Source organism: Macaca mulatta, chromosome X, assembly GCF_049350105.2.
Source record: "Macaca mulatta isolate MMU2019108-1 chromosome X, T2T-MMU8v2.0, whole genome shotgun sequence".
In the NCBI taxonomy this organism is placed as follows: Eukaryota; Metazoa; Chordata; class Mammalia; order Primates; family Cercopithecidae; genus Macaca; species Macaca mulatta.
Window position 1 is genome coordinate 19,762,692 of NC_133426.1, and position 14,913 is coordinate 19,777,604.

Consider the following 14,913-nt stretch of genomic DNA (forward strand, 5'->3'; position numbering starts at 1 on the left):
GCTGGTCTTCTATTTTTTCCTAGACTCTTACCAAGTAAAAGCCATGCACAGAATCCCCCTGACCCGCCATACACATAGGCACGCATAGCAGGCTTCCTTAACCTGGCATCACTGACATTTAGGGCTGGATAGTGCTTTGTTGTGGGGTTGTCCTGGGCACTGTGGGATGTTTAGCAGCATCCCTGGCCTCCATTCACTAGATGCCAGCAGCAGTCTGCTTCCCACCCAGGTTGTGACAACCAAAAATGCATTCAGACATTGCTAAATGTCCCCTTAGGGACAAGATCTCCCTCAACTGAGAATCCCTGAGACACGGGGTAGGGCGGGGAGGGAGAGAAAGAGAAAGAAAGAGAGGGAAAGAGAGAGAGAGAGAGACAGATAGACAGACAGAGACAGAGACAGACGCACACACACTCTGTCTGTACCCAGTAGGTAAGAGTGGAGCTGTTCTGCTTGGAGGGGTAGTGTCCAATCCCCATGGTGACCTTGAGGCTCCTGAGAGCCTTGGCTCAAGAGGTAATGTGTGAGTGCCTCTACAATTCAGCTTGTGAGTCTTCATGTGTTCTGATACAGTCAGACCAGGTCCTTCCCCTGACCATTTGGAGCTCAGACCTCCATTCACACTCTCTGCTGTTGTGTTCATGTTTACTGAGTGCTGTCTAGACGCCAGCCACTAGGCTGCTAAATTTGTGTACATATGTGTGTAAATGGTATGACACAGGTACTATTATCATGGCCACTTTACAGATGAGAAAACTAGGCTTAGAGAGGTGAAATGGCTTCCCACAGTGAACTAAGCCAGATAGCGTTCTTACAACTCTGCTCCACTTCCTGTGTTGCCATGGCAGCTAAGTCTGAGTTTGGGGTCACCAAGACCCCAAGATGTTCTTTCTAGAGCTGGCACAGAGTAAGCACTCAATAGCTGTTAGGTATTGGTGTTGATCAATTAGATGATAAACTAAAAATCCAAATAATCCTCACAGATAAGAATGAACTAAAATCAGGAAGATGAACTATAATAAAAGGGGAGCCCATATCCTGCTTGCTTACACTGACAGTGCTCCACTGAGCATGGTTTTCCAATGAGTTACACAATGTGTACTAACTATATACATTAGTTGAGCCTGAATTTAGGCTCAACTAATCTGTATAAAGATACAGCAGGTGGTCTTTTGCTTGGTCACGCCTTCCTTTCATGCTGTTATCTAAGGTGAGTGGCGCCCAGAGTACAGCTGTATACCCGCCACCCAACCACCAAGAGGGTGTCTCAAGAGATTTGGTCTAGTGCCTTACCAAGATCAAAGCACATTACCTCCCCACTGGATTGTCATGTGAATGATATGTGTCCTTTGATCCAACAACAGTACAGGGGCAGGGAGTGGATCTGAAACTTGGCAATAGAAGCTGTAGGAAAGAATACTATCTCATGGTAGATGATAACAGATGGAAACACTTTCTCATCCCATAAGCATTCCTACCTTGACCTGTTGAGGAGGACTTTCCGGCATTGGAAGGCCTGGCAAATCCCACCTGATCTTCTTGCTTGCCCTCACCCTCCTCCCCATGGAATGAGGTATGATTTCTCTGATTGGTGAGAATAAGCAAAGGTGCTGGGTGTGCACAATCCTGCCTGTTCTTGTTCTCTCCCTGGAACTTGCCTGCGAGCCCACACTCTGGGCTTCTCTAAGCAGTATAGAAAGAGGTGGGTTCTGCTTCAGGGGTCCCTGAAGTGGCACTTCTGCCCATGAATGGGTAGGTAGACAAGGAGCCTTCCTGCAGACATGACTCCGACCATGAGGGTCTCCAGGGCTGGACTGGGGGAAGTGGGTGGGAGGCCTAAACTGGCTGCAGCCTCAGCAGCCATAGCCAGCATCTGAGTTCCAATACGACCTCTGTGTGTGCTTAAATGGCTCACACACTCAGTCAGTGTGGTAGGAGCCTGTCGCCTATGTCAGACCCATCTAAGTAAATGGAAATGCAGGCCAAGATCCTAATCCTAGGGAGAAAAGGCCAGGCATAGCCCTGAACAGCCTTTCTTGTTTTCAAAGAATGGTCACATGTAGGTTCAGTTCATGCCACAGACTGCAAGGTTCCATTCTAAATAAAACTGGACCAATTACCCATGAGCACACATTTAAAAATAACTTCTACCTGAGAAGTAAGGGTGGATTATTTGGGATAAAACTCATTAAGAAGTCTGTTTACAGTCCCCTACCCTAGCCACTGCCCTATAAACAGAGTAAGTTAGAAAACATACACACACACTCACATGCACACACAAACATGACCTTCAAATCAGAGAAGTGTGGGCAAGTCAGATTTTACTTTTTTACAGTGAGTGACCAAAATACAGAATTAAAAAAAAAGAAGTTCCCAATGTTATCTACAATCTGTCAAGTTTCCTGCTCATCCTGCCTTGCCACTTGCTTACATGGACTTTGTACCCTGCCAGCTGCCCTGCAAAAGTGCTAAGCACAGGTATCTGGAAGAAACTAAACCACAAGGCTGGTATGTCAGACTCCTCGGCTCTCTGGTCAGCCCTGCTCACAGTGCTGCAAGCCAGAGAAAGTCTGGCAAGCTATTTTTCAATTTCCTGGAAATAGGTATCTTGGCTGATGAAAGAAACATGAATTAATTAGGGGAACTCACTGTGCTTGTATGGAGGTTTATTTTGAAGTACCTTCTCATCTATTTAACAAGGGTCTATTTGATTGCCACAGTAATCCAGTGAGGTAGGTAGGAAATTACTATTAACCATATTTTAGAGAAGAAAACCGAAGTCCTAAGAGTTTAAACAACCTTTCCCAAAGAAATGCAAACAGACAAGAGTGCCAGGGCTGGCACTCAAGGCGTTTGTTCTTTGTCTCACTTTTTTAGCTCTTCCACTTTAATTTTTTAAGGTCCAATAAAAATATAACAAAGAGGATTCACAAGGTGTGTTTAGGATGGTAAACTAGGCCTTCCAGGAACATAAGGCAGGATGATATAACTTTTTAGGTTCCATGACTGGTAGAAAATACGAACAAACACCTCTGTAAACAGAGTGGCAAGAATAACTCTCTGGAGAGGGTTGTCATGCCTCTGAATGTGAGTTGACTGCAAAGTGGAACTACCAAAGGACTTTTTTCCTCCAATCTTGGAACCTAGTTCCATGTTCTCCAAAACCACTTGACTCCATGCAGTGAGTGAACACAGCCCACTCACTGCATAGGAGGGGTCTCGGCTTCATCAGCACAGCTCAGCTAACATTCAGAAAAGTTTGTTACTTCCCAGATAAGAAAGAGCAGCAGTTTTACACCGGAGAAACCTGGGAACACCACCTTAATCCAGTAATCAAACTTAACATCACCAGTAATTAAACAAACTGACATCATAGCCTCCTGATATGAGGTACTGAGAAGGACCCAACACCTGTGCCACAAGATTCCTGCCCAAAGAACACAACCCGAATGTGATGAGAGGAAACGTCAGGCCTATCCAAACTGAAGGACACTCCTCAAGACGACTAGCCTATATTCTTTAAAAATGTCAAGGCTGGCCTGGCACAGTGGCTCACGCTTGTAATCCCAGCACTTTGGGAGGCTGATGTGGGTGGGTCACGAGGTCAGGAGATCGAGACCACCCTGGCTAACACAGTGAAATCCCGCACCTACTAAAAATACAAAAAATTAGCCAGATGTGGTGGCACGCGCCTGTAGTCCCAGCCACTCGGGAGGCTGAGGCAGGAGAATCACTTGAACCCGGGAGGTGGAGTGAGCCGAGATTGCACCACTGCACTCTAGCCTCGGTGACAGAGGGAGACACTGTCTCAAAAAATAAAATAAAATAATGTCAAGGTCAGGAAAAAGAATGGCTAAGGAACTGTTTCAGTTGAAAGGAGACTAAGAAGATGAGACAATTAAATGCAATGTGGGATCCTGGGTTGGACCCTGGACCAGGAAAAAAAAAGTGATATAAAAAATTCTATTAGGCCAGACCTGGTGACTCATGCCTGTAATCCCAGGACTTTGGGAGGTCGAGGCAGGCAGATCACCTGAGGTCAGGAGTTTGAGACCAGCCTGGCCAACACGGTAAAACCCCATCTCTACTAAAAATATAAAAATTAGCCAGGCGTGGTGGTGTGCCCCTGTAATCCCAGCTACTCGAGAGGCTGAGGCAGGAGAATCACTTGAACCTGGGAGGCAGAGGTTGCAGTGAGCCGAGATCACATCACAGCACTCCAGCATGGGCTACACAGCGAGAGTCTGTCTCAAAAAAACCCAGAATCTTATTGGGACACCTGGCAAAAGTTGCACATACATTAGAAATTAAGTAACAGTACCAAGTTAAACTTTCTGATTTCCATAACAATGGAAAATAATGTCTTCGTTCTTAGGGGCAAAGGGGTATGATGTCTGCAGGTTACTCTCAAACGGTTCTGGGAGAAATCTGTGTATGTGTGCCTGTGTGTGCATCTATGGAGGATGAATGTGAGAGACTGTGCAAGACTGAGTGAGGGTGATAGGGGATGGGAAGGATGACAGAAATGTAAAAGGTGTGGAAGAAAGTTCTTTGTTCTAGTCTTGTGATTCTTTGGCAAGGTTGAAATCATTTCGAAATTTAAAAGTTGAAAAAATTGGTCTAAACTCAAATGATCCTCTGATAAGACTCAAAAATACAGGACTGAGTGAGTATACAGGTATGGTTGCAAGGAGGGGATATCACCTGACATTTTCAATTACCCTCTTCAGGAAGAATTTCAGATAAGAATGTAAAAGCCTACTGGAGAATGATGTGCTGGCAAAAACAGCAGTTAAATCGCCCTTGTGGGAGCCTAGCCTGCTGTAGATGCTTATCTGTGGGAGAGGATAACCAACCCATACATCTCCCAGAGCAGCTTATGGGAAGGGCACCCAGCCAGGATCCATTAAATGTCCTCAGCCACCAAATGGATAGCCTGGGTCTGGGAGGGAGCCTTCCATGGGTCTGTGATTTGGAGTAAAGTGGGAGGTACTTGTTTTGGCCCATCCAGACACCTTTATCTAATGTTTTCCCTCATATGGAATATGTTTTGTTTTCAATACATGATAAAGTGAAATTAAACCAGGTCCCTGAAACAAAACTGATCTCAGCTATGATCTACCTCTGGAAATGATTATCTTTGGCACACTGAATTTTCCAAAGATGGCCACAATAATATCTCCCATCTCACATGATCTTATCTTTTGAGTTTATCTCTTCATCCCATTGAATCTAGGTTGGCCCGACTGCTTTGACCTATCAAATACAGCAGACAAGTAAGACTGTGCCAATTCAGGGCATAGTCCTTCACTGGCCCGACAGCTTCTGCTTCCTGCCCCAAAAGATGCTCAATCTTGGGGCCATTTCTTGTTGGAACCCAGTCACTGTGAGAAGCCTAAGCCATACAGAGAAGCCATAGTAGGCACTCTGGTTTGACAGCCTCAGCTGAGCTCCCAGCCAACAGCCATCATCAACTGACAATCGGGAAAATGGTCCATCTTGAACCTTCAGCTCAGCTGAGCTCTAGGTAACTGCAGCTCCAGTCAACACTGGACTGCAATGGCATGGAAGACCCTGGGTAACCCAAGTCAACCCACAGAGCAACTGCACAAAAGATCCAAAGAGAGAACCTCCCAGTAAGCCCAAGTCACAGAACTGTGAAAATGAATAACAAATTACTGTTTAAGCAACTCAATTTTTGGGGGCTTTGTAACAGCAGCAATAGATGGCTGAAATATTACCTATCATAATGACCAAACTGACTTAGAATATATTTCTAAGAATATAAAACCATTAGAGAATATTTCACGCTGAAGACCTGGAAGTACAGGCAGCATCAACACTCAGAGGCAGAGACAGGCTGGACAAATCCACTTGGCCACACTGGATTTCTTTTCTTGAGGTTACGGGAACAAAGCTATGCTCCATCTATGTCTTTCAGAGTGTTGTTGAATCTAGTTTCCTAAAACCCATGCAAGTACCCAATGATGAAAACAATAAAAATAAACTTGAACGTTTAAAAGAGCAATGCTATTAACATGCACAGCCACCCAACAGTGGCTTAATTTATCTGAGATCAGGCAGGAGAATAATGCACTGTCAGAGCTTAGGTGGTCACAGGAAAAGAGATCATTAATCACACGACCTGCTTGGGATTCTGGATGGGGGAGTTCAAAGGGCTAATTGAGCCCCTTTTCAAAGCCACATCATTTCCAGTGTGTTTTTAAAATCACACACTTGGTCTGCACAGAAGGAATGTCAAAAATACCAGTTTTGGTGGGGGTTTGTTTTGTGTGTGGCACCATTCTAAAAATCAAGTAAGTCTTTTTTATTATGTTTTTCCAACATTGAGTATGCAAGAGAATATTTACAAAACATGTAAAGTATAAAGAATGATATAAATGGCCGGGCACGGTGGCTCACGCCTGTAATCACAGCACTTTGGAAGGTCAAGGCAGGTGGATCACTTGAGGTCAGGAGTTCAAAACCAGCCTGGCCAATATAGTGAAACCCCGTCTCTACTAAATATACAAAAATTAGCCAGACGTGGTGGTGCATGCCTATAATCCCGGCTACTTGGGAGGCTGAGGCAGGAAAATTGCTTGAACCTGCGAGGCAAAGGTTGCTGTAAGCAGAGACTGTGCCACTGCACTCCAGCCTGGGCGACAGAGTGAGACCCTGTCTCCAAAAATAAAAATAAAAAATAAAAAGAATGATACAACTGGCCATGCGCAGTGGCTCGCGCCTGTAACCCCAGCACTTCGGGAGGCAGAGGCAGGCGGGTCGTTTGAGCTCAGAAGTGAGCAAAGGACAAAGTCCTCGAGCAGGTCTGGTCTCAGCATTTTCCCTATCTGCCAGGCAACCCTACCCTGGCCCTCCAGCTTCTCCTTCCCTTCTTACTTGCATCCCATACCACTGCTATGTCTGAATGTTTGTGTCTCCTCAAAATATGTAAGTTGAAACCCTAACCCCATGGTGGTGGCATTAGGAGGTAGGGCCTTTGGGAGGTGATTAGGTCATGAAGGTGGAACCCTCCTGAATGGCATTAGTGTCCTTATAAAAGAGACCCCAGAGAGCTCCCTTGCTCCCCTTCCATTATGTGAGGACACATTGAGAAGATGGTTGTTCATGAATCAAGAAATGGGCCCACACGAGACACTGAATCTGGCCATACCTTGATCATGGACTTTCCAGCCTCCAGAACTGTGAGGAATACATTTCTGTTGTTTATAAGCCACTCAGTTTAGCAGCCAAACAGACTAACACACACACATACTGAGCACCTACTGTGCAACAATAAATCAAGACAGTTTCCAACCTCATAGCAGTCTAGCAGGAGATTGCTAAGTAGAAAACATTAACACCAAGCAATGAGGCATAGACCAACCACGCCTATGCCCTAGTTTCATGCACGGCTCTGTCATAATGTCACCTTCTCAGAGAATCCTTTCCTGACCACCTTATCCAGGTACTCCCTTCCACCACTCTGTCATCTGAACCGATTTAATTTTTTTTCACAGTGCTTATCGCCACCTGATCTTATCCATGCTGTTCACCGTCACATAAGCTCCAGGAGGGCAGGGACTTTTGCATCATCAGCCCTTAGAAGAGGGCTGGATGTTAAGTGAGTGAGTGAGACAGCACTGCACACGATGCTCTGTCAACACAGAGAAGGGGGTGAATTCAGCTTTGGCTGGCTCTGGAGAGGACGATGACTGACCGGAGTCCTGAGCAGATGGGTAGCTCTTTGGATTAGGGCCTGTACTGTGCTCAACTGTGTACAAGGCTCCCCCCACCTTGCTGGAGGTTCCTTGAAATAGGGACTCTTCTCACTCATTTGGAGATTCTCTGAGACACTGGGCATAGTGACCTGCATTCATTCATTCCACAAATATTTAATGTACCTACTATGTGCCTACTAGTGTTCTAGACAGAGTGGAAATTAAATTTTTTTCTCAAAATTAAACTGCATAAAAAAGTCTGGAATTTTAACCAAGTCTCTTTGATCAGGGACAGCTTTTACAAAACTCAGATGATGTGTCCTTTAAAATAGTTGGCCAGGCGTGGTGGCTCACATCTGTAATCTCAGCACTTTGGGAGGCTGAGGCAGGGGGATCACAAGGTCAGGAGATCGAGATCATCCTGGTTAACATGGTGAAAACCCATCTCTACTAAAAAAAAAAACACACACACACACAAAAAAAATTAGGTGGGTGTGGTGGCACACACTTGTAGTCCCAGCTACTCGGGAGGCTGAGGCAGGAGAATCGCTTGAACCCGGGAGGCAGAGGTTGCAGTGAGCCGAGATCATGCCATTGCCCTCCAGCCTGGGCAACAGAGTGAGACTCCGTCTCAAAAAAAAAAAAATATATATATATATATATGTGTGTGTGTGTGTGTGTGTATAAAATAGTTCTAGAAACACAATCTTTTTCAACATTTTCGACTTCACATTATTCTAAGTGAACAAATGCAGAAACAGAAAACCAGACACTGTATATTCTCACTTATTAATGGGAGCTAAACAATGAGTACACTTGCACATGAAGAAGGGAACAACAGATATTGGGGCCTACTTGAGGGTGGAGTGTGGGAGGAGGGTGAGAATAAAAAAACTACCCATTGGGTACTATGCTTATTACCTGGGTGGCAAAATAATATGTACACTAAAACCCTGTGACATGCAATTTACTTTATTTTTTATTTTTTGAGACAGAGTCTTGCACTATTGTCTGGGCTGGAGTGCAGTGGCGCGATCTCAGCTCACTGCAACCTCCACCTCCTGGGTTCAAGCGATTCTCCTGCCTCAGCCTCCCGAGTAGCTGGGATTACAGGCGCGGGCCACCACGCCTGGCTAATGTTTTGCATTTTTCAAAGACATGGGGTTTCACTATGTTGGTCAGGCTGGTCTCGAACACCTGACCTTGTGATCCACCCGCTTTGGCCTCCCAAAGTGCTGGGATTATAGGTGTTAGCCACCACGCCTGGCCTATGACACGCAATTCATCTATAGAACAAACCTGCACACGTGCCCCTGAAACTAAAACAAAAGTTTTTTAAAAAAAGATTTTTGGCCAGGCGCAGTGGCTCATGCCTGTAATCCCAGCACTTTGGGAGGCCAAGGGCAGGTGGATCACGAGGTCAGGAATTCGAGACCAGCCTGGCCAACATGGTGAAACCCCATCTCTACGAAAAATACAAAAATTAGCCGGGCATGGTGGCCCATGCCTGTAATCCCAGCTACTCGGGAGGCTGAGGCAGGAGAATCACTTGAACCTGGGAGGTGGAGGCTGCAGTGAGCTGAGATTGCACCACTGCACTCCAGCCCAGGAGACAGTGCGAGACTCCATCTCAAAAAAAAAAAAAAAAAAAAGGATTTTCAACTTCAAAGAAACAGCACAAAGTCAGTTGTGATCTTGCTTCTGAGAAGCCAACTCCAGAAACCCCAAAACCAACGAAAGAACTCCATCCTTAATATTCTGTTCCTCTAGAACTACTCCTGGTACCAAAATAGTTCTAGAGGGACAGAAGTAATAGGATAGATGTATATATAAAGGGGAGCTTATTAAGGAGTGCTGACTCGCAATCACAAGGTGAAGTCCCACAATGGGACATCTGTAAGCTGAGGAGCAAGGAAGCCAGTCCTTGCCATCTGAACTGCCTATCATGAACTGGGTGCTTTCTGACCTATCTAGCCATAAAGTGGGGTGTGCACAGCAGTATTCCATCATCAAATGGAAGTGGTATATACATGATCGGGTTCAAGCAGGTCCTGAGGGCACAAGTAAATTACATGAGGAAGTGGCTCAAATGCCCTGCCACCCTGCCTTCTCTCCCCCAGCCTGCACCAATGGCCTCATGGCAGAGGTGGGGGGTTCCCTATGATCAGTTGACAGAGGAAGAGAAGACTAGGGCCTGATTTACAGATGGCTGTGGATGATATGCAGGCACCACCTGAAAGTGGACAGCTACGGCACTACAGCCCCTTTCTGGGACATTCCTGAAGGACAGTGGCGAAGGGAAATCTTCCCAGTGGGCACAACTCCGAGCACTGCACCTTGTTATGCACTTTACTTGGAAGGAGAAATGGCCAGATATGTGATTATATACTGATTCATGGGCTGTAGCCAATGGTTTGGCTGGTTAGGGACTTGGAAGAAGTATGATTGGAAAATTGGTGACAAAGAAATCTGGTGAAGAGGTATGTGGGTTGACCTTTCTGAGGGGTCAAAAACTGAGGATATTTGTATCCCATGTGAATGCTCACCAGTGGGTGACCTCAGTAAAGGAGGATTTTAATAATCAAGTGGATAGGATGACTCGTTCTATGGACACCACTCAGCCTCTTTCCCCTGTCATTGCACAATGGGTCCATGAACAAAGTGGCCATGGTGGCAGGGATGGAGGTTACACACGGGCTCAGCAACACAGACTTCCGCTCACCAAGGCTGACCTAGCTACGGCCACTGCTGAGTGCCCAATTTGCCAGCAGCAGAGACCAATTCTGAGCCCTCGATATGCACCATTCCTCAAGGTGATCAGTCAACTACTTGGTGGCAGGTTGATTATACTGGACCTCTTCCATCATGGAAAGGGCAGCAGTTTGTACTCACTGGAATAGATACTTACTCTGGATATAGGTTTGTCTATCCTGCACACAATGCTTCTGCCAAGACTACCATCTGTGGACCCATGGAATGCCTTATCCACCATCATGGTATTCCACATAGGATTGCCTCTGAACAGGGCACTCACTTTACGGCTACAGAAGTACAGCAGTGGGCTCATGCTCATGGAATTCACTGGTCTTAACATATTCCCCATTATCCTGAAGCAGCTGGATTGATAGAATAGTGGAATGGCCTTTTGAAGTCACAATTACAATGCCAACTAGGTGACAATAGTTCGCAGGGCTGGGGCAAAATTCTTCAGAAGGCTGTGTATGTTCTGAATCAACATCCTATATATGGTACTGTTTCTCCCATAGCCAGGATTCATGGGTCCAGGAATCAAGGGGTGAAAATGGAAGTGACACCACTCACCATCACCCCTAGAGATCCATTAGCAAAATTTTTGCTTCCTGTTCCCACAACATTATGTTCTGCTGGCCTAGAGGTCTTAGTTGCAGCAGGAGGAATGTTGCCACCACACAACAAAGATTGCCACCTGGACACTTTAGACTCCTCCTACCTCTAAGTCAACAGGCTAAGAAGACAGTTAGTGTTGACTGGGGTGATTGACCCAGACTATCAAGACGAAATCAGTCTACTACCCCACAATGGAGGTAAGGAAGAATATGGTGGAATACAGGAGATCCCTTAGGGCATCTCTTAGTATTACCATGCCCTGTGATTAAGATCAATGGAACACTACAACAGCCCAATCTAGGCAGGACTACAAATGGCCCAGACCCTTCACTAATGAAACTTTGGGTCACTCCACCAGGTAAAAGTCAACGACCTGCTGAGGTGCTTGCTGAAGGCAAAGAGAATACAGAATGGATAGTAGAAGAAGGGAGTCATCAATACCAGCTACGATCACAGGACCAGTTGCAGAAACGAGGACTGTAATTGCATGAGTATTTCTTTCTTATTTTGTTAAGAACATGTTTGTGCATGTAGACACTTACTCTGGATATAGGTTTGTCTATCCTGCATGCAATGCTTTTGCCAAGACTACCATCTGTGGACCCATGGAATGCCTTATCCACTGTCATGGTGGATGAAGAAACTACCTTCATTTCCTTTCTTTTTCCTTTATCATGTGACATAAGATTTATTGACATCATATTAGCATTTAAGTGTTAACTTTATGTAACAGCATTTGGGTTGGGGATTGGTGTGCTTCCAGTTGTAGGAAGGATAGGTGTAATTATGACCTTATTATTTGTCTTTATTTGAAGATTATGTATGATCTCAGGAGATGTGTATGGGTTCAAGTTGACAAGAGGTGGACTTGTGATGGTTAATATTGAGTTTCAACCAGATTGGATTGAAGGATGCAAAGTATTGTTCCTGGGTGTGTCTGTGAGGGTATTGCCAAGGAGATTAACATTTGAGTCAGTGGACTGGAAAAAGCAGACCTAGCCTCAACGTGGGTGGGCACCATCTAATCAGCTGTCAGCATGGTTAGGATAAAAGCAGGTAATCCCAGCACTTTGGGAGGCCGAGGTGGGTGGATCACAAGGTCAGGAGATGGAGACCATCCTGGCCAATATGGTGAAACCCCGTTTCTACTAAAATATAAAAAAATCAGCTGGGCACGGTGGTGCATGCCTGTAATCTCAGCTACTTGGGAGGCTGAGGCAGGGGAATTGCTCGAACCTGGGAGGCGGAGGCGGAGGTTGCAGTGAGCTGAGATCGTGCCACTCCACTCCGGCCTGGCAACAGAGCAACACTCAATCTCAAACAAACAAACAAACAAACAAACAAAAAAAAAACGCAGGTGGAAGAGCATGGAAGGACGATTAGACTGGCTTAGTCTTCTGGCCTACTTCTCCCATGCTGGATGCTTCCTGCCCTCAAACATCGAACTCCAAGTTCTTCAGCTTTTGGACTCTTGGACCTTCAACCACAGAATTAAGGCTGCACTGTCAGCTTCCCTACTTTTGAGGTTTTGGGACTCGGACTGGCTTCCTTGCTCCTCAGCTTGCAGATGGCCTATTGTGGGACTTTACCTTGTGATTGTGTGAGTCAATATTCCTTAATAAACTCCCCTTTATATATACATCTATCCTATTAGTTCTGTCCCTCTGGAGAACCCTTACTAATACAGGCTGTTTCGCTTTCTTATGGTTTGTGTGTTCACTGGAGTAGCACTTTTAATTTCCTTCAATAACTTTTCCTTTGCATTCACGACTTGGCTAACTGGTGCTAGAGGCCTACCCTTCAGTCCATGTCAGCTTTTGATGTGCCTTCCTCACTAAGCTCAATCATTTCTAGCTTTTGATTTAAAGTGAGAGATCTGTGGCTCTTCCTTTCACTTGGACACTAAGAGGCCATTGTTGGGTTATTAATTGGCCTCATTTCAATATTACTGTGTCTCAGGGTGTAGAGAGATCCGAGGAGAGGGAGATGGGGGAATGGCCTGTCAGTGGAGCTGTCAGAACACACACATTAAGTTTGCCATCTTACATGGGTGCAATTCATGGCACCCCAAAACAATTACAACAGTAACATCAAAGATCATTGATCACAGATCACCATGATGGCTTTAATAACAAAGTTTGGATATTTTGAGAATTACCAGAATGTGACACAGAGACAAGAAGTGAGCACACACTATTGGAAAAATGGCATCGATAGACATGTTCAATGCAGGGTTGCCACAAACCTTCAATTTGTAAAACAACAAACAACAACAACAACAACAACAAAAACAGTATTTGCGAAGTGCAAAGTACGACAAAATTAGGTATACCTATAATTCTCATTTCTATAGAAGATACTACCATTTATAATAACGATGACGAAACTTGCAAGCTAGTATCCCTGCAGGGACCATGAGTCCAAATTCCAGCAAGAGAGAGGGTGGAATCTGTAAAAGTCTCAGTATAAACTAGGCTTTTCTGTTAATGTAAATGTCCAAAATTAACACCAGAGTAATGATGCATGGGTGGAAGCTGAAAAAGGCTCAGAAATAAGACAGAGGGAAATGGATTGTAGAGCCCACACAATAAATTTAAAGAGGTGGTAAGATAACAATACCATAACCAAAGATGGACAATACTAGCACAGAGAGGTTGCATGAACTAAAAATAAAGAAAGAAAGAAAAGTGGGCTTTTAATTCAGTGATGTGCTATGGAAAGATTTTCCTTATGGAGGACAAACACATCAATGGCAGGTATTAGTAGTGTATCAAAACCATAGTGATCTCTAAAAAAAATATTAATAGTAGTGAAAAAGTCTCTGTTAGAAAGCAACACGTTGGAAATTTAAGAGCTGATGTCATCTTTAAATATTTTTGACAAATTTGCAAGTGTTCATTAAATTTGTGTTTTATCCAACATTCTCTGAACTAAACTGATACACTGAATAAGGTTCATATGATTCCCTCTATATAAAAACTTTCCTATTTTCCCAAATGAAATCATATTTCTCTTTCTTTCTCTGTCCTACTAAAGATGGTTTCCACTGTCCTACTGGACTGAGTTATTTACTGAGTCTTGTCAGTTACTGCCAGTAAAATATTTTAATGACTTAAGACGTTGGTGGTCACATAGTTATCGTAAATTTTTCAGTCACATGGTTTCATTGGTGAGTTTACCTAGTTCCTAACAAAAATTAGGCATGGTGGCATAGGGTGCATGGGTACAGAGGTCCCAGCTACTTGGGAGACTGAGGCGGGGGGATCACCTGAGCCCAGGAGTTGGAGGCTATAGCGTGGTGTGATTATGCCTGTGAACAGTCAGTGCACTCCAGGCCTGGGCAATACAACAAGACCCCATTTCTTTTTTCTTTCTTTCTTTTTTTTTTTTTTTGAGATGGAGTCTCGCTCTGTCACCCAGGCTGGAGTGCAGTGGCATGATGTCGGCTCACTGCAAGCTCTGCCTCCCCGGTTCATGCCATTCTCTTGCCTCAGCCTCCTGAGTAGCTGGGACTACAGGCGCCCGCCACCACACCTGGCTAATTTTTTGTATTTTTAGTAGAGACAGGGTTTCACCGTGTTAGCCAGGATGGTCTTGATCTCCTGACCTCGTGATCCGCCCGCCTTGGCCTTCCAAAGTGCTGGGATTACAGGTGTGAGCCACCGCGCCTGGTCAGACCCCATTTCTTAAAAACACACACATATATATTTGCTTCATTAAAATACTGCTGATCATGGCTGACAAGTTATTATTGTCTCTCTATTAAAGAGAGAGACAACAAGGTGGGGGAGAATGTGAGGAGGAGCCCAAGTCCCAATGCAATCAC

At 44.9% G+C, this 14,913-nt stretch overlaps 1 protein-coding gene across 6 annotated transcripts in view; it reads right to left on the reverse strand.

Annotated features, from left to right (window-relative positions):
- MAP7D2 (MAP7 domain containing 2) overlaps positions 1-14,913 on the reverse strand; it is a 111,687-nt gene that overhangs the window by 21,467 nt on the left and 75,307 nt on the right. The gene's annotated exons all lie outside the window — the stretch shown is intronic.